This window comes from Strix uralensis, chromosome Z (assembly GCF_047716275.1).
Source record: "Strix uralensis isolate ZFMK-TIS-50842 chromosome Z, bStrUra1, whole genome shotgun sequence".
Taxonomy (NCBI): Eukaryota; Metazoa; Chordata; class Aves; order Strigiformes; family Strigidae; genus Strix; species Strix uralensis.
Window position 1 is genome coordinate 72,427,169 of NC_134012.1, and position 24,502 is coordinate 72,451,670.

A 24,502-nucleotide genomic window follows, 5' to 3' on the forward strand; every position below is an offset into this window, starting at 1 on the left:
GAGAAATGCTGGTATTGAGGAGAATTACAGTTTACATCTACCATTCTAATTTCTTTTGGTTTACTTTGAAGACAGCGTTAAGGCATGCCTTCATAAACTTAGGGTCATAAAAAGTAATGAATTTTAAGCCATTGTTTAAAGTCTTCATCTGTCATTTTTGTGAGATTATCACTTGCAGGCACTTGATGTCAGCCAACCCAGATCCATATTGCTAATTGAAAAACATTTTCTCCCTACGTGAATTCCTAAATCATGTGGGCTCATTACATAACCTGACGCTAACAGGCTGTGATAGAATAAATCACTACCATTAGAGGCCCTTTACTTGTCTTAGCTTGTTACTTCTTTTTGTTCAGGGGCTTCTTTCTTTGCTCTTTTCTGAAACATTGGACATTCTTTCACCTGTTTGTCTCAGGAAAATTGGGATGAAAGTATTTCAGTTGGTGCTCACATTATGCCAGCTGTGATTGCTGTTTGCAGTTACTGCTGTTGATAAAACGCCACAGAAACAATGTTGGTATGAATAAGAATCAATTCTTGTTTTTAAATGTGTTGCACAAATTCATGGAATACCACCACAAGCTCAAAATCCCCCTTACATTCCTTTATGCGAGAAACCTCCTTACCTTCTCCTTCTGCTAAGTGTTTTGCAACTTGTTATGTCTGTTTTTTATTGAAGAATAACTCTGTATCAGAAATGTTTTAGGAAAAGTGGGTATCTCATTTTTTGACACATTTGTCTCATATTCAAATGTCAAAATGTATTTTTTCATATGTTTGAAAACTTGTAAAAGAGCACTAAATGTGACAACTTGGGAGGATGGAAGGAGAGTAAACTGGCCTTCCTTGGGAGGCATTTTGTGCTATCTTTTCTAGGTAATGATAGTGGCAAAGTGTTATGATGCTGAACTTAAAAAACTGATGGCACTTATGAAAAGTTGCTGTTCAGTAAACATTGTAATAGAAAGCTTTTAGGGTTTTTTCTCTCAGACTTTTCTCCTTCCAGTGCAAGATCTCTTTTGCTGTTGTGTTTGTTGCTGAGAAGCAATGCTACCTGCAGAAGTTCAAGTCCTTGTTGAATGTGCAACCCTTTTGTTCGGCAGTTGAATATGTAAAGGAGAGGCTAACAATGGTTTCATTATGTGATGGCTCCCAATTTGCCGTTGCCTGATGGGCAAAGAAGCATCAACTTTAATTAATGGACAGTCTGTTAGTACAGTTTGTTTGAACTGTGCTTACAGGCCCATTGCTCAGTCTTACACTAACCTACGGGAATATTTAGTTCTCTGCCTTGGAAACCTTTTGGACCTGGTGTATGAATTGCAAGATCAGAAATCCACTGATAGACAGAAAACTTAAACTTGTGCTGGTAGTTGTGAATTAAGATTTATCTGTGCTGAAGCTCCCCTTTTGGGTGACAGGTTTAGCATCCAGCTTTTATGACAGGGAAGTAAATGGGTACCATCCATCCTTAGGTAGGGTTTTAATCACAGACCTCCTGCTTTCTCTTTGGGACCCCCTGGTGGTTTACATTTTTAGTGAGGTAGACATACCTCACATATCCACTACTCAGGTGTGCATGGCATGAGAAGCAAAGGTTAATGAAATGCCCGTGTGTGAAGGTCTTAGTTGTACGTTAACTTTTCGTTTGGCAGCACTAAGCTTTCCTGACTATAGCTTTGGGTAGAAAACAGTATTTTCTGTCTGCTGCAGACATTGTGGCTGTACCGTATGTCTTGGTGAGTTCGTCACTGTTCGTTGATCTGGAGAGGGCAGCCGTTACTCGTTTCGCTACCTGTTTCTCTAGCAGTTTTGCATTTAGGATCTTTTGATGAGAATATCCATCTAACTTTGATAAAATGAGATGAAAGTATTTGATTAAACATTAGTTTATTTCAAATTAGTTTATTTAAAATGGTTTCTTCAAAGAACTGTGTCTTTCACGTTGATTTTTGTTCTTGCACTCTTCGCTTTCTGTATTTGCATCAAGCTGAGGGCTGTGAGACTTGTAACTATAATGCAGACAGTTTGCATGTTTGCTGTACCGATTGCCTTGGTTTTGTACATGATCCTTTATGGTACATTCTCAGTCTTCAACCTATGAGAAGTGAAGTTTAAACATGCAAACAGTGCTTGTTCATACTTTTTTTGTGATATCCACATAGTGAAACCAACTTGTGGTAGAAATTGTACTTGCTAAACTTGTGGTTCCGGGGTTTATCTGCTCTATCTCACAGGTCTCAAAAGGCGTTTGGGGTTCCAAAGTTAATAAAGTTGCAAGACAAAAATAAGTAAACAGTCTTCAACACAGGTGACTCGTCCCTCTCCCTTCCTCCTCAGTGGTCCTTTTTGGGTCCTGCTGCTGTCCATTTGGAAGCGTTATGTCCCTGCCACAGGCTGCTAGCTTTCATCAGCATGGGAACTGAAGAGGGCTGTTGGAGAGCTGCTGATTTTGTAATCCTCTGTGAGCAGCTCACACTGAGGCTGGGGGTGTGAATGGAGTAACAGAGGCTGGGCATCCCCTATGTGCCGCTGCAGACAGGCTTTGGAGACAGCTGAAGCCTACGTTGTCTGGCTGTTCAAGGGACTGAAACAAGGTACAAGGTCTGGGCTGGGACAAGAGCAAAGGTGGCACCATCTGCGTGAAGTCCTGCTGTTCTGAACTCTGGATCTTCTGCTTTTTAGTTCATCCATGTTACAGGCTTTGACATGTTGCCAGTACTGTTGTAGATCAGAAGCCTTTAGCTGTGTGGTGAGTGTGTTTTTGAAGTGCACTTCTACCTGTGTGTCAGAGAAGCACAGCTCATGCAATTGCACTCATGTTTATTCAGTTCTCTGGCATCAACGTGGGGCTTTCAGAGCCTGCTTGGTCCAGCCTTTCTGTATGCTTCTCACCTTCACTGGAGTTCAAACACAGGTTTACACAGAGTTCAAATAAAATAGGTTGTTTTTTGGCAGTTCTTTCTCACTTGGTTATCAAGAGTGCCCTAGGAGCTGATTAACTCTGTGTGAGCTGTGAGCCAAAGAGGTTTATAACAGAGTTCATGTCAAGTCTCTGGTGCAGGTGTCAGAAAGAAAATTGTATAAAAGAAACTCAAAAATATCCTCATGCAAGCAGAAAATTAGGAGACAGATGGATCAGTGGAAACCCCAGTTTGTGAGGAATGCATTAAAGATGCTTTGGTCCATGGCAGCAACTGTCTGGTAGCTTCCAATCTATTTTCTTTGGTTGCTGGAATTTCAGTCAAAACCTTAACACTTTCCAGAATGGCAGTTGTGCAGAGTGAAACAGAGGGAGCATATTTTTATTGCAAATCTGCAGTTAAATGTGCTCTTGTTTCCTTGCACTAGTATTAAAACTTGTCTGGCTGTACAGTGAGCTACATTCAGAAACTATCTGGCTGAAAAGTGACATATCACAACCTCCTTTTCTCCTCATAAAAGCAAATGGCTTAGTTTTTCAGTTTGATAAGATTCTTAAACCAGCATAAACTTTAAATTTAGTATTTTCATTTATCTCTAAGAGCAAGGAAAAAAACCCGTGCAAACATAGCTTTCTGTGTTTCTTGTACTAGCATGTAAGTTACGTATTTTCTGATGTTGAATTGTCATTCCAGGCGCTATCAGCCTGGTGGCTGTGTAAAGTCTCTTGTGAATTTTTCTGTTTGTGTGCCTGGTCCTGTTCTTCTGGTCCCTTGGGTGATGACATTATGTCCCTGGTTGTGGAGGCGGAGAGGAGATCGTGTCTGCTGCTGGCAAGTCTCTGCATCTCCATTAAAGCTCTGCTAATACTTGTTCAAATTCTCTTCCTTCTCCTGGCCAACACGCTTCAAACAAGTGAGCTTTGGGTCTCTTCCAACTGAGCAAACTTCAAGCAGTTGGTAGTTTACAACCTCTTTAATCCTTGATAAATAACACTGATCAGACAACAAGGGGGAGAAAAAAAAATGCATATGCAGATGTGATTCTAGCACTAGCCTGGCAAATATGTTTTTGCTTAACTTGTTTTTATATATCCCTGAAGAATATTCTCCAGAACATGTCAGGTCTGAGAAGTGCTAAAACAAGTAGCAGTATGGGTTCCTGCCTTAATCCTTTTAGCTAGGATCCCTAGTTAAAAATGAGGTGTGTTTGGGGGAGCACTCTTTCTCTTTCCGCTGTTTTGGTAGGGAAAGCCAGCTTTCTCCCCCTGTAGCCTAGGCTGGTACCGTATGCAGCAGGGGACGAAGATACTCGGAACTTCCCTTGCATGTGAGAAGAGCAAAAGGAGTTGGATCAAGGTGCTGTTTAAGCAGTAATTTGCTAAGCAGCCGCTAACTGCCTAGCACAGACTCCTGTGTCACCTTTGATGGGGAGATCTTTTGCTTCCCTTTTGCACAGTGATGAGATACGTGTTTTTGCTGCCTGTTTTCTGGCCTGAAAACAGGAGTGTTTTTGGGGACTGTTTCATGGAAATGGAGGGCACAGCGTCTCAAATGCATTTGCAGTGCTGGTGTCCAGATGATTTGCAGCAGTGCCAGTCCTGCCATTGGTCTGCCAGACGAGCCTTACCACACAGAGGGTGAGCCTGAATTGGGTCAGTTAGTAAAGTTTTTGCGGTCAGGGCACAATTTCTCAGGCCAGTGCAGAGAAGGAGGGATTTGTGTTCTTGTGTAGCAAGCACCTTCCTTAGACCATTTCCCTCTGAATCGTGGGGTGGTTTTGTTTCTTAGAACAGGAGATGTTGTGTGTCTTCAACACTCATGGCACCCTGTTGGTGCTTCCTGCTTTGGTTTTCATCCAGCCTCATGTTTCAGTTGCTTAACAAGTGCAGAATGAGGAAATAGCATTGTTTGCAATGGGAGAACTGGCTGCTCAGAGAAGTTAAGTTTTGGGCTTATAAAGTCCCTTTGGTAGCTCTGGCCTAGTTTGGGATCTGTCTGTCAGCCACATTATTTCAGGTGAGTTAGCTATGCCTGTAACAGTAGCAACACACTTGCTTTTGGAGAATCCTGGCGCTGGAAAAAAAATTGTCTTAATCACTGCAGCGCCATTTCTACTTCTGCTTCTCCCTGCTATGAAATCCAAAAATGACGGCCTTGCTTTCATTGCTCTATGAATGTGAAAAGGCCATGTTTGAAAGGCAGGCTTTTTTAATGAATAACAAGTCAAGGACTGGTGTTTATATTAGAGAGAAATCTGTGAGAAAAACTGTACATCAGGATGATTTTCTGGTTTTCTTCATGCTACAAGAGGCTTATCTCTGTGAAGAAGCAGCTATTTGACAAAATGTTCTGAAATGTGAATGCAGAACTGGGATTTTGTCACTCAGTGCTGCAAGAACAGAGCAACTGTTCACACGTTTTGGTGTGAAATTTTGCTGATTTTTTTAATAGCAGCTTTACTCTTATTTTTGCCTGTCCTGTGCTACTGCTGTAACTCTCCTGGGCATCAGATGATTACTAAAATTTTGAATATGCACTCTTAGTATGTTAGATGTAACTCCCACTGAGAAACTATACCCTGTACCTTTTGAAAACTGGCACCAGAAAACATTTGAAAGAGGGATTCTTTGTCCCCTGCCTCCCAGAAAGTCTTGCTGTGGAAACAAAGAAACCCAGAACATGCGTGCTGTATATTCAGGCTCTTGCTCTTGGTTGGTGTGTGTAGGCTATGCTCCCCTACAAATAAGTGTGGTTTTTATTATGCCACTCATAGTTATTTGGGGTTTTTTGGTGATATTTTGTTTGTAGCTGAAGACAATGTTTGTGTTTGAAAGTGATCTAGAAGTGCCAGGCAGAATTGAAGACTCCATTGTGCTTGGTACTGTGATGTATTTTCTGTTCCTAGATGACTTGCAGCGCTATTAATTTCAGAGTCATCTTGGAAACACAATGAAACAGGTTTTTACCTTTTTGAACTTGCGTTTTGAGTAAAGTATTTTTCAGTTGGAAAAGCACACTTATGCTTACTTACACTGCCAGGTGCAGCAAAAGTTAATCCTGTGCTGAAGTATATCTCCTTGGAAAATCATGTTTTAAGTTTGCTGCCAGAGGGGTGCTAACAGACGGGAAATTGGAGAAATGTACCCCTAAGTACGGAAGTGTTAAAAGTCAATATACGTTACATATCTCTACTCTGTGTAAAAGCAGTAACTTCATGTAGGAGACTTACCTGTGCTCAGGGTTTGTTCTCACCTGGTTGTGCCTCTTCCAGTACTCTTATCCCATACATTCCTGACAGATGCGCAACATCCTGGCAGCTGAAACTGACCACTGCAGGTGTGTGGCTGTTGTCATATGACAGCCTTTTCCTATAGTCTGTACAGCAGTTGTTTTAAATCTGTATCTCCTGGTTGGTATTTTACAGATGGGTTGGATAAAAGTTTTGGAAACTAAATGAATATAAGTTCTTCATTTCTTGGTTACGCTCATATGAGGCTGTAGCACTGAGGTATTTAAAAATTGTGGATCAGTTAGCTAGCTTCCTTGATTTGACATTTGTTTATTTTACCAAATAACACATTCAGATACTTAAAAACAAGTGCAAGATTCAATATTGTATGTCCATTGCAACCTACTATTCTACTGCCTTTCTTTAAAATACAAATATTGCCAAAAATGTCAATAATATATCTGTATATGAGATATGCAGATACGAAAGTATTTTAACTTACATATGAGCAAAATGTTTTCAGTAATGCTTCTTTCTGCTTCTTGTTTTGTTTTTTGCAAAGGTTGTAGCCTTGGGATATTAGCCAGGCTTTGAACTGTAAAAGGGAGCATAAAGAATGCAGGATGTTTTTAGAATAGTCACAACTGTGAGCAGATGGCTTCATTAAATTCTCTTTAGGAGCAAGGAGAGCAGTTGGTGCTTTTGGAAGAAAACTGGCTAGAGCAACTGCTTTTACACTGCCATCCCAAGTGTGTGGCAGGTAGCAAGAGTATTTGTACAACAATTTTATGTAAAACAATTGGTCCACGTACTTTGAAAAAATAGCTGTTAGAGTGGTGCCGTCGTTCTGTAAACTGATAGGTACAAATTAGAACAAAAGACTTCCTCTGCATGTTTTAAATCTTGGACACTGGAAGCTCTGCTAGTTGCTTTGCTTTTTGCTCCTCAGTGCTGAACACTTCATAGAGTTCTCATTCTTTGCCACAAAATCTTCTGGCTTGTTTTGCTTTTTTTGCTGCCTTCTCTGGAGAACACTGAGGAAAACTACATTTATAACTAAATGTAGTTATAAACTACTTGTGAAGAAGAGTGGTGTACAAAAGGTAGTTTTCCTGTTGAATACAAAGACTTCTAGCAGAAGTGTATCAAGAGTCTGGTTGTTCCACGTTTCAGTGCATCAAAGTTAAGTATGGACAGTGTGAGCAAATTTTTGCTTTGCTCGGACCTAAGCTCTAATTAGGTACTTTATGCTTGATTTCCTCCCTGCCCTTCCACCCCGAATGTTAAAAAACAAACTTCTGAGGTTTGGGTCAAGGCAAATACTCTCAAGCTGTGGTACCTTTTTTTGAGGCTGAATAGCCAGCTAAAAGCAGAAGAATGTCTTTTGGTCTTTAAAGATGGGGATGGATTTAAGGAGGAGAATTTGAAGCTGACTTTCATTCTTGTAGATGAGAAGTTAGAGATGTGGAAAAATGTTGTACCTGTTAAGCTGTTTCAGAGTTGCGTGTTTCCTTTTTAATTTGTTATTTTTAGAATTAAATTTGGAGGCAGTAGACCTGCTAGCAGGAAAGGTAGTGTCCTGCTGTAGTGATTTTGTCAGTATTGATTAATGCATATTCATTCTTTTGGCTGTGAAATGCCTCTTTATAACAGATATTAGCCTATCTTAGTAGCAGAGGAAGACTGGTGGGTCTGCTGCTGGTAGGCCTGAACTCCTGTGTTGAGGCTTGTCTGTTGGTATATGGTACATTCTGGGGAAGGCTTGGGCTCTAACCAAGCTGCTTGGCTGGTTTCAGCTCTAAGTCTGTTAAAATGCCTCCAGCAGGTAATCTGATACAGTGATGTTGAGATGCATTTGCTAGCAGTTTGAGATCACCGAGTAATGGGAATGCCTTTATCTATGCAAGTGGATGCAGATCATTTGTTTCACCATATTGAAACAAATACTTGTGTGTGATAGGTGTGGAGAAGTTGTACGTGTGTTTGCACATATTTGCATAATAGAGCTAGTCCATGTTTTTTTCCCAAGTTTCTTTTTAAGGGTAAATTTGTAATGCTCATGTGTTGCAGAAGCTGTCTGAACCAGGTATCATATTAACCTCTATTGCTGCAGGAAAATTTGTGCTTAATTAGAATCAATACATTCCACAACGAGAGAAGAAAATGACCTTGTATTTGGAATGATGAATTACTGCAGTATTACTGGTCTTATTCTAAGGTTTTCCCTGCGTTATTCTCAACCCAGATTTTTCTGTGAAGTTGTATATGTCTATGGTACTTGCTTTTAGAATACTATCTTTTGTGTGTGTTCTCCACGACTGTGGGGTACTCAGAGGAGATGGACGGTACTATTATTTTGATAAAATCATGTGAGCAGGTCCCCTGTAAATACAATTCTGGCCCTAGTTATCTCATGCCTGCCACCCTCTGTAGGACAGATTTTTTGAGCTTATCCTGGCACATCTTTATCAAACGGAACGCGTGTGTATCAAGTCTGTAAGTGGAATACTTCCCCCCACCTGTGGTGTACCAGGTATTTTCCAAGATGCTCAGGCTGGCAGCATTTTTCATATCTCATTTCTCTGCTCCACCTCCTTGTTGCTGACAGGTGCAGTAGTGCTGCATAGGGGCAAGGGGACCCTAATGGTCAGTTTTTTTACAGCCAATTTTCACCTTTGGACAAGAACTGAAGGTTGTATAACTACAGTTGTGGTACATAATTGAGTTTTTAGCAATATGTGCTACCAAAAATAGTCTTGTGAAACTCCAAGCCTTGCACGTATGCTGGACAGGAACTTGGTCATGTATTTGTGTCTGTCATTCTTTTTTGATGTTTTGCAAACATCTCACAACAAAGACTGCTAAGCCATTCGGACATCTGGGCTGAATCACATTTAACCAGCTTATGTGAGCAAATGTTTCTACCCATTCACATAGTGAAATGTTAGCTGCAGAGCCTGGGACATTCTGCCACAGAGATGAATGGCTTAATGTGGTTATGATTAACTGAATTCACTCAGCTTATTCTGACTCTAGCTTTTTCCCATGAAGACAGAAATGATTGCCACTTTGCAGTCTAGGTTTTTTTCATTTTTAGACCTGTGGAAAAATCTCTATTTTTGCACTCACTTACTCTGTTTAGCTTTTGCCAGCCATAGAACCTTTATAAGCAGAAGAAAAGGAAAGACTGCAGACATATCATAGATCAGGCGCCTCCCATGTCTGGTCAGCCTTGGTTTGGACCAAATAATGCACAATATCTGAAAACATCCTTTTGTTGGTGATAACGGTGTTTTTCGGTGCTGGTGGAATAAATTATCAGCTTCCTTGAAACTGGAGCTGTAATAGTGGCTTGTATGTTAAAAAGATAAAATGTCCACTAAGAATGGAGTGTAAATAATCCTCAGTTGGAGTTAGTCTGCCCTGTTTCCAGAGCTTTCCTAATGTGCAGTAAAGGAAAATTATCTGGCGTTCTCATATTCACTCCTGCAGCTTGGAGCTGGTTGTCAGTGCTGGAGCTGATAGGTGGGAATAGCTTCACACTGCTCCAAGCTGCTGCAGGAAGCAGCCCAGGAGTAGGGCAGGAAGAAGGACAATCCTTCAAGGATGCAGCCTCAAGTCATGGCTTCGGGTTATGCTTAATTCAGTAACTGCAATTGCCTGTTCCTTGTCCTGTTCTTTTCTTCCCCGACCTCCTGTGCTGCTGCTGCTTCCCTTGAATGAGATCTTAATGATGATGGGACAGTAGGGTGTCCTCGCTAAAAATGTATTCTTTGTCTTGTTCCCCTGAAATAGCTTTTTTTAAATTTCTACTTTTACTTTTTATCCCCACCATACCCTTTGGCCATCGCTGTCTAGTGCATTGCTTGCCCAAGTCAGCAGTGTTTCTTCTGGTCTTGTACTGCAGTGTCCTCTTTAGTGATGAATGCAAATCCTGTTAATCAGCAAGGAGTTGTTGACTGTCCAGGTGAAAAAAAATTGAGGCAGTTTTAAACTAGCTTCCTTAAGTCCCAGCTGACGGGCAGCATCCACTGTGTTGAGAGTCTGAACCAAAGCCTGTGCTCCCTGTCCTGGATGCTGTCTAAACACTGGCCTTACTATAGTCTTGTCTGCAAGAGTTGACTAATACTTGACTTTCAGGCCGGAAGACTTGGCTTATCCTCCTTTTGCCAGTGATCAGCCTTCCGCAGTCTCCTGGATATAATTGTCACACCCAGGCTTTTCTAAAAGTGATGTCACCCTTACTAATCCAACAGAGTTTAATCTTTTGGACTATGAACAATTGATGTTATTGAAATGGGGTTTGACCATAATATATGTTCCCTAAGCATTTTAACTTGCTATTTTCCATTTAATTCAACAAACCAACAGCAGAAACAACCCCATGTTCTGTGGTACTTCACAGCTCTGAAGACCTCTTCATTCAAGAAACAAGGATTTGTGTTTTGGTCATGCTGCGGTAACATGTTGGAAGTGTTGCTCCATCTGCTTTAATAGATTACTAGAAGATCTTCTAATTTTATTTGTCTCAATTTTGCAGCTATTGAGGGCAAGGAGTGGAGGACTACAGGATTTTATTTTATGAGCTTTTCACCTGAGAAACATCATCCAGCTCTAGATTTTGTAGTGCCTTGGGGCACTCCACCACCTGGGCAGTGAGGTGATCCAAATGATCACTCATTCATTTCTTGAAATTGTGCATCTTAGGTGTCCCAGAATAGGCCATGCACTTTGCTGTCAAAGAGACAGTGCACCTTGTTGCTTCTTGGTCTTAAAATTTGTCACCCATACAGGAGTGAAAATGATGAAACAGGACCCTGCGTAGCAGTGGGATAGAGTTGCCCACCTGGCTCTTGGCTCTTCTGGCACCATGGGAGGTAGTGTAGGGGCTGGTGTGAGGCCCTTGCTTGCACCTGTGTCTTTAATGTACCAGAATTGTGTGGAGATGGGTTTATTTAGGGCACAGGGGAAGTCTGAGGATGCCATTTTAGCTGCAGCTCCTTGGGAAGCAGATACCCTGCTGCTTTAGCAGCTCCACTTAATGTGTTTTACACTGAGTTGAGAAGGAGGTAGATGATACCCGCTCTTGTAAGGTGGTGGCAGAATCTGATCATCGCTGCTGCTGCTGTGATACTTTTGTACATGGTGCAGTGTTAGTCTGCTTGATTTCTGCATGCAAGCTGTTAAAGACCAGATAGGGTGATACTGTGAGAACAGGCACCCTTTCAAACCTGCCTGTATTCGTATGCGTAAGAGTAAGAGTGTAATGCTGCTGGTGTTTTCTAACCTTGCACGCTGAAAGTGTGGTGACACAGCCTCATGACAGCCATGGTTTGTTTGATGCAGTTGGAAGAGCCCTATGGTGGTGAAGGAGGAGTGGCTGCTAGGATGCAGCTGCTTCAGGAGGTGGAGAGGAGAACTGTGAGTGGCTGGGAGATCCTCACAGAGGTGGATGGCAAGTGGTGGGAGATCCTCACAGGTTGTGCTGCCGACTTCTCAGCCTGTTAAGGAGCCAGAAAAAAGTAATTATTAAACTTGTTTTCCTGCCTGAAAATTTACGAAGTGTCTTAGGTGTAGGAGAAAACTGGTGAGTGACATAAGCATTCTTTAAACTGAAAGTGGTGCAAACTCTGTGTGGTGCAGACTTCCACTTTCAGGTTCAAATTGTAATTTTTACAAGGGACACAAAAATCCTTATTACAGTGCTGTGGATCTCGGTATGCAGTCCGCTCACCTTCTTTCTATTGGAGTTGCTGAAGACTTTTCAGGTCTTCCTGGTAAGCAAAATTTTTTGTTTGAACTGTCGTTCCTGGGCTTTACAAGGAAGAACCTTTTCCTTCAGTCCATTGTGACACTTCTCATGGCTTCCTGAGCCTGGCTTTCACCAGGAGCCTTTGCGCACCACAGGAGCTGATGGTGCACTCTGCTGAGCAGCTGTTTTCCCAGGGATGGTAAGCTCCTGGTTTTGCAGTTACTGTGTCCTTCAAAGTCAAGTGGCTGATCCCAGGCTTTTGCAGTCTTTCTCAGGCATGGAACTGACAACTGCACTGGCACATGTCAGGGAAGGTTAAACCTAACATGTCAGTGAGAGCTGGAAACGTACTAAAGTGTTGGACAGGAGATAAATGCCCTTGAGAAGTTCTGGGCCTTGGATGGAAAGACCCATCCACCCACAGAGGGTCTGAGATTGTTAGCAGCTCATCTTCAGACAGGATCTGACTAGATTGTCTTTAAGACATGCTTTCTCAGAATTGTACTGTGAAACTTCACACCTGTCAGACACGAAGGGTTCCTGCAGGAAATCCTGCAAAAAATCCTGTAGTAGGGAGAACGAAGCAACCCGTTTTCATACCCAGAGAAGCAGAAGGAGATAGGAAATCTTTGGTTCCCTGTGCACTAGGAGTGATGTGGTGGACCTAGGTGACCATCAGTGCAAAGAAGCACCTCACGTGCATTACAGCAGTGATATAAATAAACGTTAACTTTTTAGCTTTCCATTAGTTTGTCATTGTCTTGAAGGTAATTTTGAGCAGTACTTTCAGACGTTAATGTTTGAATACTTTGTTTTATGTTAACAAAAAGATAAGTCAGCAAGGGCTTTTTTCCCGCTAAAGTGGTATCAGTTCATATCATCCGAGATGACCTGCAGTGTGACAGTATTTTGTTAGAAGTCTTGAGGGAAGGGTCAGCTTCCCTTTGCAGGAATTGCAAAGCTGTTGGCTGTCACTTAAACGTTGACTGTGCCACCACTCTCTTTCAAAGCATGTTAGAATTAAAAAAACCTGTAACCTATTCAGATACTTTTAAAGCACCATGGCTCAAAACAAAAGAGGTAACAGTAAAATGCACAATATCCACCGTGTTAGAAAGATAGAGAGCTGTTTGAGCATAGCTAATTGAGTACCTATATTTTTTTTTCTGCAGAATGACTGTTGCTTTTGGGCTTTCTCAGAGGGAAGTCATGGAAGTTTTGGGGTCAGTAAGGAGCAGCATGTGTTGTAGTTCGAGGTGTGCAATCAGCTGACCTTGCTGGTGAACTTCTCAGGCCATTGCATGCAAACTGTAGCGCAGTTTCCTGTGTATTGCTGAACAGTGAATCTGTTGTTAAAGACGATAAGCGTTTTTGTCAAGCAGAAATATGTCTGCAGCTTTTAAGAACAAGGAAGCTTAGATGAAGCTTGCTATTTAAAATCTGCCATAAGTGAGGATTCTCAGCAAACAGACCAACAGGAGACAGAACTGTCATTCAGTCCTTAATTGTAGAAGAGCAGTAGCAAAACGGCTAATAAATGCTTGTTAATCTGGAGTACTGATATTCAGCTTGTAGTCTATATACTTCTGGGTACCATGGGTGACTTCTAAGAGATCTGCAAAAGCTACTTAAGAAAAGCGAGCTGATTGTTAGTAGACTTAATTCTCAATGCAAATCTGCATATCTTGTAGGAAACTTGAAAATTAGTGGTTTTTGAATTTCTAAGGAAAAATTTTCTAGACTTAAGTTTAAATCATAGTTTGCTTAGAAAGAAGACTCTGTGAGAGGCTCCTCTGTTCATAAGTAAATAATATTACCTAGCTAAGGTCACATTTTAATACTGGGGCATGGTTTTGCTCTGCTGTTACATACTCTTGCTAATATTCCAGTTAGAGAAAACTGAGGGAAGCATTAAGGGAGAGAAGGAAACTAATGTTTAGTAAAAATAGTTTTGTTTACTGTGTTCAATCTGTCACTTTTAAAAAAAAAAAAAAAAAAGGCAAACCAGCAAATTTTTAGCAAATGAACTGCATAACAATTGAAATTTATATTTGGGAAATTAATATATTCACAGAGAACTTTGAACTTAAAAGTTTAATTGATTTCAGTTAATATAGAAAGATGATCTCATAGACAATGACAGTTATCTTCTTGAGTCCTATCTCTGCCTGTCCTGAGTCATGCAGCAGGAAAGAGGGTATAGCTGTCTCAAGGATGTTCTCCTTTTTCTTTGCATACCTTTTGATGATGTGATACCTGTAGCTGCTGAACTCAGTAGGTTATAAAGTGATACAGGGAAGCAGCTAACAGCTTGAGCACCTCTACAGGATCTGGTTCACAAGTAACATCAATTGCCATCAAATTCTCTGACATATCTCTGTAGGCTGGGATTAATTTTTGCATATGGCTGAGTTTAACACAATTTTTCCACCAAATATGAAAGCTTAGAGTGGTCTGGGGTGGGGATATCTGGTTTGAGATAAGACATGGATGGCTGTTGCTGCATTTGGAGGTCAGCTTTGCTGAGGAAGGCTTTGTATTTCACTGTTGATCCGTAAACCTTGATGGAAGCACATAAATCTTACCTTGCTTCTAATGCTTTCATATCATTTTATAGTTCTGCTTTTCTATAATACTAAAAACCTCAAGTTTAGTGTTCAAGGGCTGGAAACTTGGAGTAATTACCAGTTTTGTCAAGACACTTTAAGGCAGAACCTCTGTAGTGTGCAGCTTTCACATCTATCTTTCTCTTTCATAATGTCCTTAATGATAGTGCAAACAAGATTTTTAAAAGTTAATTATCAATTGTAATAATGACTCTACTACATTTCATTTGGCATAAGAAAAAGCTCATTTTAGGCTTGGCAGGAGTTAAAATCCCAGTAATGCTCATGAGAATGTTCTACAAGCAAAGCTTCTGTTAATCCTGTTCCTTGACATGCTCACACATAATTTGATGTGAAATCTGAAGTACTTATACTGAAAGATCTGCACCTGTGTTTTTGAATGTACAGAAGGCAGTAACATGGCCACAAAGCAATACTGTTACTACCTAAAGGTCAAAATGACCTTTGCATTGTTAATATCAACACAAGGGTTGTATTGAGGCAGGAGCAGGTATGATTGATTTTCTACAACCTCACACAGTGGATGTAGCAATATGTGATAAATCACTGCATTTGTCTAAGTTCTCCCAAAGTCATAGCTGATTTTTTTCAAACTTGAGTTAGTCATTGCTGAGTTGTTGCTAACCAAATTCTGCAAGGAAACACCTATGTTTAACAAGTTCTGTTCTGCAAACTTTTTTGTAGTTACTGGTATGTATAATTTCTTTGTATATCTTACGGAAGCTCCCTGGCTGTACATGGTTAGTTTAAAAAAAAAAGTGAAGGTTAGTGAGAAACAGTATAATAATGTAATGATGATTAGTAAAATCTGTTGCCTGTGCTATCTGTGAAAAGCACTACAGCTTTTTTCAGAAGTATGGTTGTTTTACTTTTTAAGCAAAAAATGCCAGGGCTGCTGTAGAGGTTTTAACATGGGGGAAGAAAGGGGAACTCTTTCCTGAGATATCATAACCTTAACACAGCAAAACCCCAAACATTTTAAAATGCTTGCCACTGAAGCTGTTTGCATTAGGTGTGTTTCTTACAGTAAACTGATGTTTTCTTAAATTTTAAGGCTATTTTACTGCATTTCTGTGGTGTTTGCTAAGAAAACATGAGTTGCAGTCTGGTATTGGAGATTAATCTCCTTGTCGAGATCTCTGGTATTTAAAATGACCTTTGCAGTGTGGTGTGAATTCTGGATTTTGACCCTAAACCTGGTCTATCCTGATTTGCATGGGGTTGGCTGGGACATGCTGTTGTCCCACGGGTACGTGCTCTTTGCCAGTCCTTCAGAGGCAGCTGAGTATCTTGAATATGCAAGTAAATGTAAGGGTAACACCCTTGTGGCCTGGGTTTAGCTGACGAGAAGGAACTGTTGTTTGTTACTCACCACTGGCAGAATAAAGTAAATTGTTTCCATAATGATGCTGCATCAGGAAGAGAGCAACATTTACCACTGGGGGACATAGCCCTACCCTTGGGTGGTTCTGACTTCTGTCTTTTCAAGATCTCTTCCAGCAAGGAGTCCTGCAGAAGGTTCTGTCCCATGGTGGGTGCTGTGCAGCATCAGAGGGGAGAGCTGCATCGTGTCCATCACAGGCCTAATCCCAGACAGAACGTCAGTCTTTTAGGGTTTTCTTTTTCAGGCAAGGATCCCCCAACTCTTCCTTGCTTTTTCTTATTTTGGCCCTGAGGTGACACTGGGAGTACTTGGAGGAGTAAGTGTAGCACTTACTGGACTTCCCACTCCTTTTTTTTTTTTTTTTTTCCCCCCAAGGAAGGCTCAGACTTAATGTCTCTAATGGTGTTGCACATACATCTCCTCTGTTACAAGCTAGCACTGCTGGTGAAAGAGGTGTGGATGGATTTAAACCACCCTGACTCTTCCCCTCCCCAAAGTAGGTTTTAAGCTGTGGAAGTTGATAAGTTGACTTCCCTAACTGGTTGCACAGTGGCACAAGTTTGCGCTAGGAGGTGGGGATGGGTGGAGACTCGGGGACACAGAAGTGGCCAGAAGTAGCAGGTAGACAGAACAACTTAAGTAAGCAGGCTTGACCCCTCGTAACTGTAAGGGGGAAGCGCAGTTACTAGCTTGTTTCCTCCAGTCCCATTTTGGGGATTCAGGGGATGATTTTTAAGCCATTCATCTTGGGACACTGCTGAATTTCTGATGTGTGTCTTAAGAAATTATGTGAACATCCTAGTTTTATCAGTGCATAGTTGCTGTCTAGGACCTATAAAGCCTGAATGTGCTGTAATTATATAAGACTATGGATGGAAGTATGGGTTACCACATACTACAAGTTGAATACTTCAGGAGAAGGAGGAAAACACCAGTGACTTGGTGACAAGCCAGGTGTGAGAGCCAAGCATGTCAAACTCTGCTCAACAGTGAAGGGAAAACAGCATTGCTGCTTGGTGCAATTGATGCTGTACCTGGAAATAGAACTTGACATCTGTAGTCTGAAGGTCAGATATCAAAGAATGGGAATGGAAGGTAAAAATAAGATGTTTCTACATTTGTTCCATTAATATGGGGATGAGCAGACCTGAAGGAAATTACCAGTTTTAAGTGGGTTTTTTGTGTTGTTAGTCTTCAACCTGTAGCGGGTTCTCCATGGAAATAAATTTGGAAACTTGGCTGATTTTAATTTGAGAAGGTTCCAGGTGCAGCTTCCATTCCACGACTGGTTGATGGGGAAGAAGGAGTTGCTGTTCTGTATAACTCAAAATGCTGCTGTCCATCTCTTGTACGGAAATGTGACTGTTGAAATCCGCTGCAGAAAAAGGAGCTTACAAAACCAACAGCAGCTGCATAGAGGCACTGTGCCTTCAACTCAGTACTTATGAAAGAGAATTGACAGAACTTGATAGTGATTCTTCAAGAAGCTGCCATACAAATACAATATGTGTTTTTCTTAAGCGAGGGAAAAAAAAAAACCTGGCATTTCAAGAGAGGGCTTTAACCACACCACCTTCAACATATGTACATGCCTGATGTATGAAAAGTTGCACAGGTCATACTGTTTAGCCAGCATGATTCACATCAAATGCAAAGCTGGTTGTGTGTAGTGGGCAGCAGAAGCAGCTCCGTGGAGTATCAGGTGAAGTGCTGAGAGCAGCGACTCTTGCCATCTCCTCGCTGTATCTGAAATGGAAACCTCAAAATTATTATCGCAGAGCCATTTGCGAGTTGGATGTTGTAGTTCTTTGTCCCAAATGAAACTGGAAATGTGATACAGGAGGCTTCAGAAATGTATGAATTTACTGTGATCTGTTCTGTTTGTTTTGCTATTGAGAAGGCATGTTTTTAACATAATATGAAGTATCATCCTAACCAGTCTAATGACATTCTCATTACATTATGACTTTGTGCAATTGGACATGAAGGAGAGGAAGATAGTTTTAAAGGGGTGTGTGATAAGGGAGTTGTAATGCATGATCAGTAAGATAAGGATATTCAGAAGCACAACAAATTTTATCTGTGTTCATAAGTCAGAGATGCACTTACATAACTTGTAAAGCTTGAGGAAATCCTTTTTTATAGCTTTTTTTGGGTTTTTCTGGACATGAACAGTTTTGTTTTGTTTTTACAAAAAAATGGGTAAATTCCACCTGTGAGTTATAATTGTTTTTTAATAGTAAATACCGCTGCAAGGTTCAACTTCTGAATTTCATATAGCCAAACACATGGAGTTTTGTTTTTGTTATTCTCCACTGTTTTGAATAACTTGGTTCAAATCCCCTACTTCAGCAACCTCACGCAGCTCCCTCGGGGAGGTTGTGCTGTGACTTACACAACCAGGGAGCTGAGTCTCACTCCTTGAACTGAAGTTCGCACAGAAGCCTTTATTCGGGACGGACAGGTAACCTCTACCAAGGCTTCTCTTTAAGTTACAAGATGTTTTGCTATGCTGGTTAGAGAAGTGCTGTTTTTTAATCTTGTGTGCTGAGATGAAAATTACTCTTACTTTTCCTCCTCTTCCACCTAGTTCTAATTCATTTTAGGGGAAGAAAAAAAAAAAAAGGAAGGCAGTGATTTGGATGTGCTTTAAAGGTTTGTTTAAAAGCTGGCTTTGCATTTTGCCTTCTCTCTCAGGTGCCCCTGAGCAGTGAATAGGGAGGGGTATGTACAACTTAAGTTGGGTGTTTACAGTGGGCAAACTGGCTGAGGATGTTTTGGTACTGAAAACCTCTGCTGTGTGCACAAGGTGGCTTTTGTATTTTCTTCCTCTGAGAGTCAAGAAACTTCAGAGGCTGGCACCTGTCAGTAACTGGCATATTTGTTAAACTGTCTTGAAAACGTGAATCTGTTACTCAGTAACAGGGTTCTTCTACACTATTGTGATGGTAAAATACTCTGTTCTTTGTGCAGTGAAGACTCACTTCCATGTCTTCTCATTGTCTGCGTTTTTTGGAAGAGGCCATGCATATCGCAGGGCAAGAGCAGATCGAGGGGAAAAAAAAAAAGGCAGGAGAGCATTGAAAAATGCTAAATACAGAACACTGAAGTAACACCTGGGTGTTTTGTAATCTCAGATAACTTTCCTGAATATATTCAGACTATCACCTGTAAACACTGGTAAGTGCAGTTTATGTAAAGAATCCGAGAAAGTAAAAAAAGGAAATGCTGAAGTAATAAATAGTTGAAAAGTGATAAAACGTGTACCTGAAAGTGACAAAAGATGTGATCCAAACTTTTAAGAAATTATGTGGTGTAATACAACATGTTGATTTTAGCTTTAGCTTTTCTGGGTTGCTGTATTGTCATAGTGAATATGGAAATACATGACATTAATTCACTTCTCTTTTTAATATTATGAGGTGTTTCCACATAATTGCCAGCTGATAGTCTTTTGGGTAAGACACATCTGTGAAGTGAAGTTTGTAGTACAGAGTTCCTGGTTGGTGGTGGGGTTTTTTGTTGATGTTTCATTTTGTTGGGTTTTGTTGGTTGGTTTTTTGTTTTGGTTTTTTTTTTTTTACTCTTGCTTTTCTTGTAGTGTGTTTCATTCCTTCTATTAAAGAACATATACCAAGAATACAGGCAAAATTTAAACTTTGCTTGCTGTTGTTTTTCATTGAATACTCAAGAGTAAGATTTGGAGGATCATCTGTTGTTTTTTCTTGTTCAGGTTTTAGCACCAGCAAATCATTTGCTGGATTGTTCCTTTTCTGATAGGAGGAGACCTTGTAGGATAATAAGGGATGATGCTTGTATGGTGAGAGGAGAGGTAATTTTCTCCTTTGGTACTGCCTTTGCAGAAGTAAAAATATGTTGAACATGGGGATGCTCGCAATGATATCTGTTCTTGAAAGACTACATTGTTTATTGACCAAAATATTCTAATGCTGCCTTTGAAAGAACATTTGCTTCCCTTAGCAAATGCACCCTGTTTTGAGTACGTATAAATTTTACGTGTCCCTAAAGTGGTGGTTTCAAAAGTTTAATCTGAGGCCAAAGCGCTGGTATTGGCTGTTTTCTTTGTGCAGTTTCTTCTTTCATTTCTCTAGTGCTCTGTGGCTCTTGGTCTCACACAGTTGTAGTGCTGGTGCCCTCTGTCTTTACTGGAATTTGATTCAGAACCACTACCATGTTTTTGATTAAAATTTTATTAAAATAATATTGTGTTGATATTTGTGTACTATTGTAATTGTAGGAAAATTAGAACTGTGAAATACATTCAGATCCTTTCCTGAAGAATGCTGCCATCAGTTTCGTTGAAGTTAGATTACTTATTTACAGTTTCTTGTAATATCCTTAAAAACAGAGGAACTCCACTCTCAGCAGTAGCTGGCCCAAACTTGGTATTTGTATTTTGTCACTGGGACACAGGAGGGATTCATAGCAGTCCGGGGCTTTCTGCCTCCGTAATAGCCTCTACGTTGTTCTTGGCTTTTTTGAGGGTGCTTGCAAGATCTGAAGAGTGTCAGGGTGATGAGGGAATTGAAAGCTGAAGTTCCCAGTCCAGTTTGGGCTAAATTAAAATGACTGTTTGAGACATAACAGAACTTTTCTGCTTTGTTCCTAGTTTAGCATGGGGCTCTGCTGCAGGCTCATGCACATAAAGTTAGGCCCAAGGCAAACCTATCTTTAACATAATGTTTAGAAAAAGTAGGGGGGATGTTGATAGGCCAGTAAATGGTTCTGTGAAATAAAGGTGTTTTTATGAAAAGTGAAGCTTCACAAGTGGGGAGGGGAGAAACACTTGAGGCTTTGCTCTGTAAATCCTGTAGTGTGATTGTTACTTGACTTTCTTCCCCTGCAATGTCTTGCACAGGTGACTAGCAGATATCGTGACTGATCACATTGTGAGAGGATGGGAGCTAACAGAAATTGCTGCAGTCAGCAACAGTTATTTTGATATGCCATATACCCAATTATTTAAACAAAGTGCACAGTTGAATTTTGCAGTCTAGCCTACCTTTCCATATAATTATTTTAGAACTCTAAAACCACACATAGTATTCACAGGAATGTTTTTAGTGTGCTGCCTGTGGGCAGCATGCACAGCCTTAGTTATTCATAGCTATATGTCAGCTTTACCTGTGGCTTCCTTACAAGCATTTAAAATAAGTTTTCTGAGAAAGCTAGCGCATAGAGGTTGTGGCTGACTTGAGATACAGATAGCAAATATACCTCTAGTTGCAATCATCAAGGTACTGGAAATTGTATTTTGGTAAGGTTGGTGAATAGTGCTGTAATACTACAAACATTTCCAAACTTAGAGTTTGCCTTCATGGTCTCCCAAAGAGTTCTCTGAGTAATTAAAATTCATTTATATGCTGTTTTCTTCTCTATTTCCTTTCTCCTTCTTATTTAGAATCCCTAGGACCTGGTTCCAGCAGGTGTATGCTTGAATAGAGGATTAAAGAAATGCTTCTGATCTGGATGGTAATTGATATGCAGAAAGAAGTAGTACAAGTTATGTGTTGTTTTGTTTGTTTGGTTTGGTTTTTTAAGTACAAGTAGGCTGTGACAGCCAGAAGTACCTTTAATACATTAACGTGCTTTGGAATTTGACAGATTAGAAGAAAGTACTCAAATTAAATATATGCAAATGCATATATATGAAGGATTGTGGCTCTCTTATGAAAAATTTCCTTAAGGTGACTATCTTGCTAGTCTACATAATATATTCCAGGCTGCCTTTCATTTATAGTCTGGTAGGTGTTTTCTTTAATCTTTGAGGACTTAGTCACAGTTGTCAAAATAATGAGCTTTTCGTGGTGTAATTTTTTGTTGTTCCTGTATCCTGCCCTTAAGCTTAAGTAATTGTTACCAGAAGAAACAGGGTTTTTTTTCCCTTAAGTTTACACTGAAATATGGTTTTCACTCTTAAAACCTGACAGCGTATAAAGTTTTATTAGGGAGCTCCTGCAGTGCCTGCTTTGAAGGATTACCTGTGAGGCCTGATTCAAACAAGAGGACCCAAAGTGTGCACGCAGACCTGCAGTGCTTATGTGTATGTTAATTTCATACTCAAGTCCTGGTTGGATTAAAGGGTTTAATTATGTCATAGCTTTTGGCAAGCTCTGAGTAGTTACTCATGTGTGTAGCGTGACTACAGGTGGTGTCCAGACAGGCAGCCAGCAGCGGTGTGATCAAAAGAGAAGAATCAGCCCCTACTTGCAAACCACCCTTCACCTGAGCCCAGCCTCTGTTGCACCCAGCCCCGTGTCTGTGGCTTCTCTGCCAGAAACAGCAGTGGTTAGTGGCCCCTTCCCAAGGGGCAGGCCAAGGAGGGATACACACTGCTCTTAGAAGCAAAGTTCTTGAGCTGAGGTGCTGCAGCTTCAAAGTCCTTGTGGCTCATCTGCTTCTCCCCACCTCCATGGAGATCCAGGGGCTGGCCTGGGCTCCAGACGCCTGCTGGCCTGGCTGAGTGGCCTCTGACCCTAACTCAGAACCCTGGGGCCACTTGTGGAGATCTGGAAATCTCCATGGCAGGCTGTTTCGAGAGCTATCTGAGTGTCAGCTAATTTTGCTGCAAGGGTTTTTGTGAGCAGTTTGACACCTACTGTAGCTAGCTATTTAGGTGCAAGTGCTTCGATATAATGAAAGTGCTTGTACAAGCCACAGGCTGCTGGAAGTCCTTTCTCAGCAGAGGCAGAAGAGAATTTTCTTTTCCTCTTAAGGTACCTACAGCTAAAATGGATGATTAGACCTTTGGTCCGCAAGCAGTAAGCATACTGGGATCTGAAAACTCCAGTTAGTGATAGTGACTGTGGCAATTGATGGCCTCTTGTGGCAAGCAGCAATTTTTTGTAAATTTTAGCTCTTCATTTAAATATTGAGTAGCTACAGCCATAGAGGTGATCTGGTGTAAGTTAGTTCATAGAGAGCTTCATAACTGGTCGGATGATTCACAGTTTGCCTGCTCTTTTTTCTCCAGCAGAATGAAAGGTAGACTGTTCTTTTTACAGCAAAACCAAGTCAGTTATCTCCTGCTAGTGCTTGTCAAAAATACGCAGCAGATAATAGCATAGATGGGCTACAGATTTCCATGGTGTATCTTGTCGAAAAAACATCATGGGGAGAGTCAGACTAGGTTGCCCTCTCTAACACAAAAGATCCAAAAGATTTTAAAAATACTTTTTTGTAAGCGAAAGCAAAAGTGAGTCTGATGTACTGTTTGATACCTGCTACCATACTGGCAGCCCCAAAACATGCACTGTTGAAGGACAGGGCAGACACTGTGCCTTTGAAAAGACCCTGTGTAGGCTCTCCCTTTCCTTAGAGACCTACGGTATTGAGCTGTTTCTTGTAATTTTGTCTGGCCTGTTTCTTTTGGGACCTTCTGCCTTGTGAGCCTTTCATTGTAATCTTCTGGATCAAGAATTAAGCCTTCAGATGTGCAATGGAGATTTTTTTTTTACGTGCACCCTCTTCCCGTTTGGATCTGTGGGAACCATCTTACTGTTGACTTCAGTGAGATCTAGATCAGATCCATGGTGACTCACATTTATAAAACACTATCCCTTCAGGTAGCACACACCCTTCTAAAAAGCAGTTGGGTGAACAGGAAGTATATATGCTAAATAAGCTGATGTTAACAGTATTATAAGTCTTCATATTTAGAAGTATGTTATCTAGGACAGTGTTGGGATAAACGCATCATTTGCCTTGTTGTGATTGCTCTGGAGTGGCCCACTGTTCTCCTTTGATTACACCAAAATAAATATGAACGTGTGAGGTTTCGTTGTAAATATCCAGGTATTCTTGTTCTAGACTTGTGCATAATGCGGTCGTTCAGTAATGCAGGAAGGTGTTGGAACTGCTTTATATGGATTTAGTAAAGGTAATTGTTTGTGGGGCTGGCTGGTGTCTAGCCTTTCTGAGCTTTATTTATACATCCCATACCAGCCTGAGAGGGGTCTCAGACCTTTACCAGGATCAATATTTGCTACTGCAATGCACATGCTAAATAATTTTGTACTGAGTAGTTACCAGCCAACTTGGGGTGGAGGAAACTGAGTTTGAAAAAGGCTGGTGGTGCATGCTTTTTATCAGGACTGCTTAATAGTTGTTTTGTATTAAGTGCAGTGTTGGAATCTTGGCTCGTTGGATGCAAATGTGTCTGTTCTGGTTTCTGTCAGAAACGGACTGCCTGGTAATCTAGAACATAAAAGCCAAACTTTTGGGGGAGGATTTTATTATAATTCCTGTATCAAAACTTGCCCTTCGGGTTTTATGTGGTAATGATGTGAAACCCTGTTTCTTATCTCTTTGCAGAAAGGACGTGTTTCTGACATCTCCCCATCTCCAGGGGTGTGCGGGAGGCTCCAAGGGGCAGTAGGTACGTACAGTGTAGCTAGGGGTACCCCACCCCCCTGCAGCCAGGACGCTGTGGTACAATGTCTTTGTTAGGAAAACAAATAAATACACTGCAAGAACACTAGGATCTTAGTTCATACAGAAAAACATAGATAAGGTTTTAATGATATACTCAATTTATTACTTTGTTTTACTTCAAGACCAGAATAC

At 40.8% G+C, this 24,502-nt stretch overlaps 1 protein-coding gene across 11 annotated transcripts in view; it reads left to right on the forward strand.

Annotated features, from left to right (window-relative positions):
* The window catches only part of SEMA4D (semaphorin 4D), a 103,575-nt gene that overhangs the window by 32,322 nt on the left and 46,751 nt on the right, over positions 1-24,502 (forward strand). For 10 of the 11 annotated variants that reach the window (XR_012627145.1, XM_074856501.1, XM_074856504.1 and 7 more), the window contains exon 2: positions 24,251-24,314. The exons of the other annotated variant lie outside the window; for it this stretch is intronic. The gene's annotated coding sequence lies outside the window, so the exon portion shown is untranslated. The remainder of the gene's footprint in view (positions 1-24,250; positions 24,315-24,502) is intronic. 11 annotated transcript variants of the gene reach the window in all.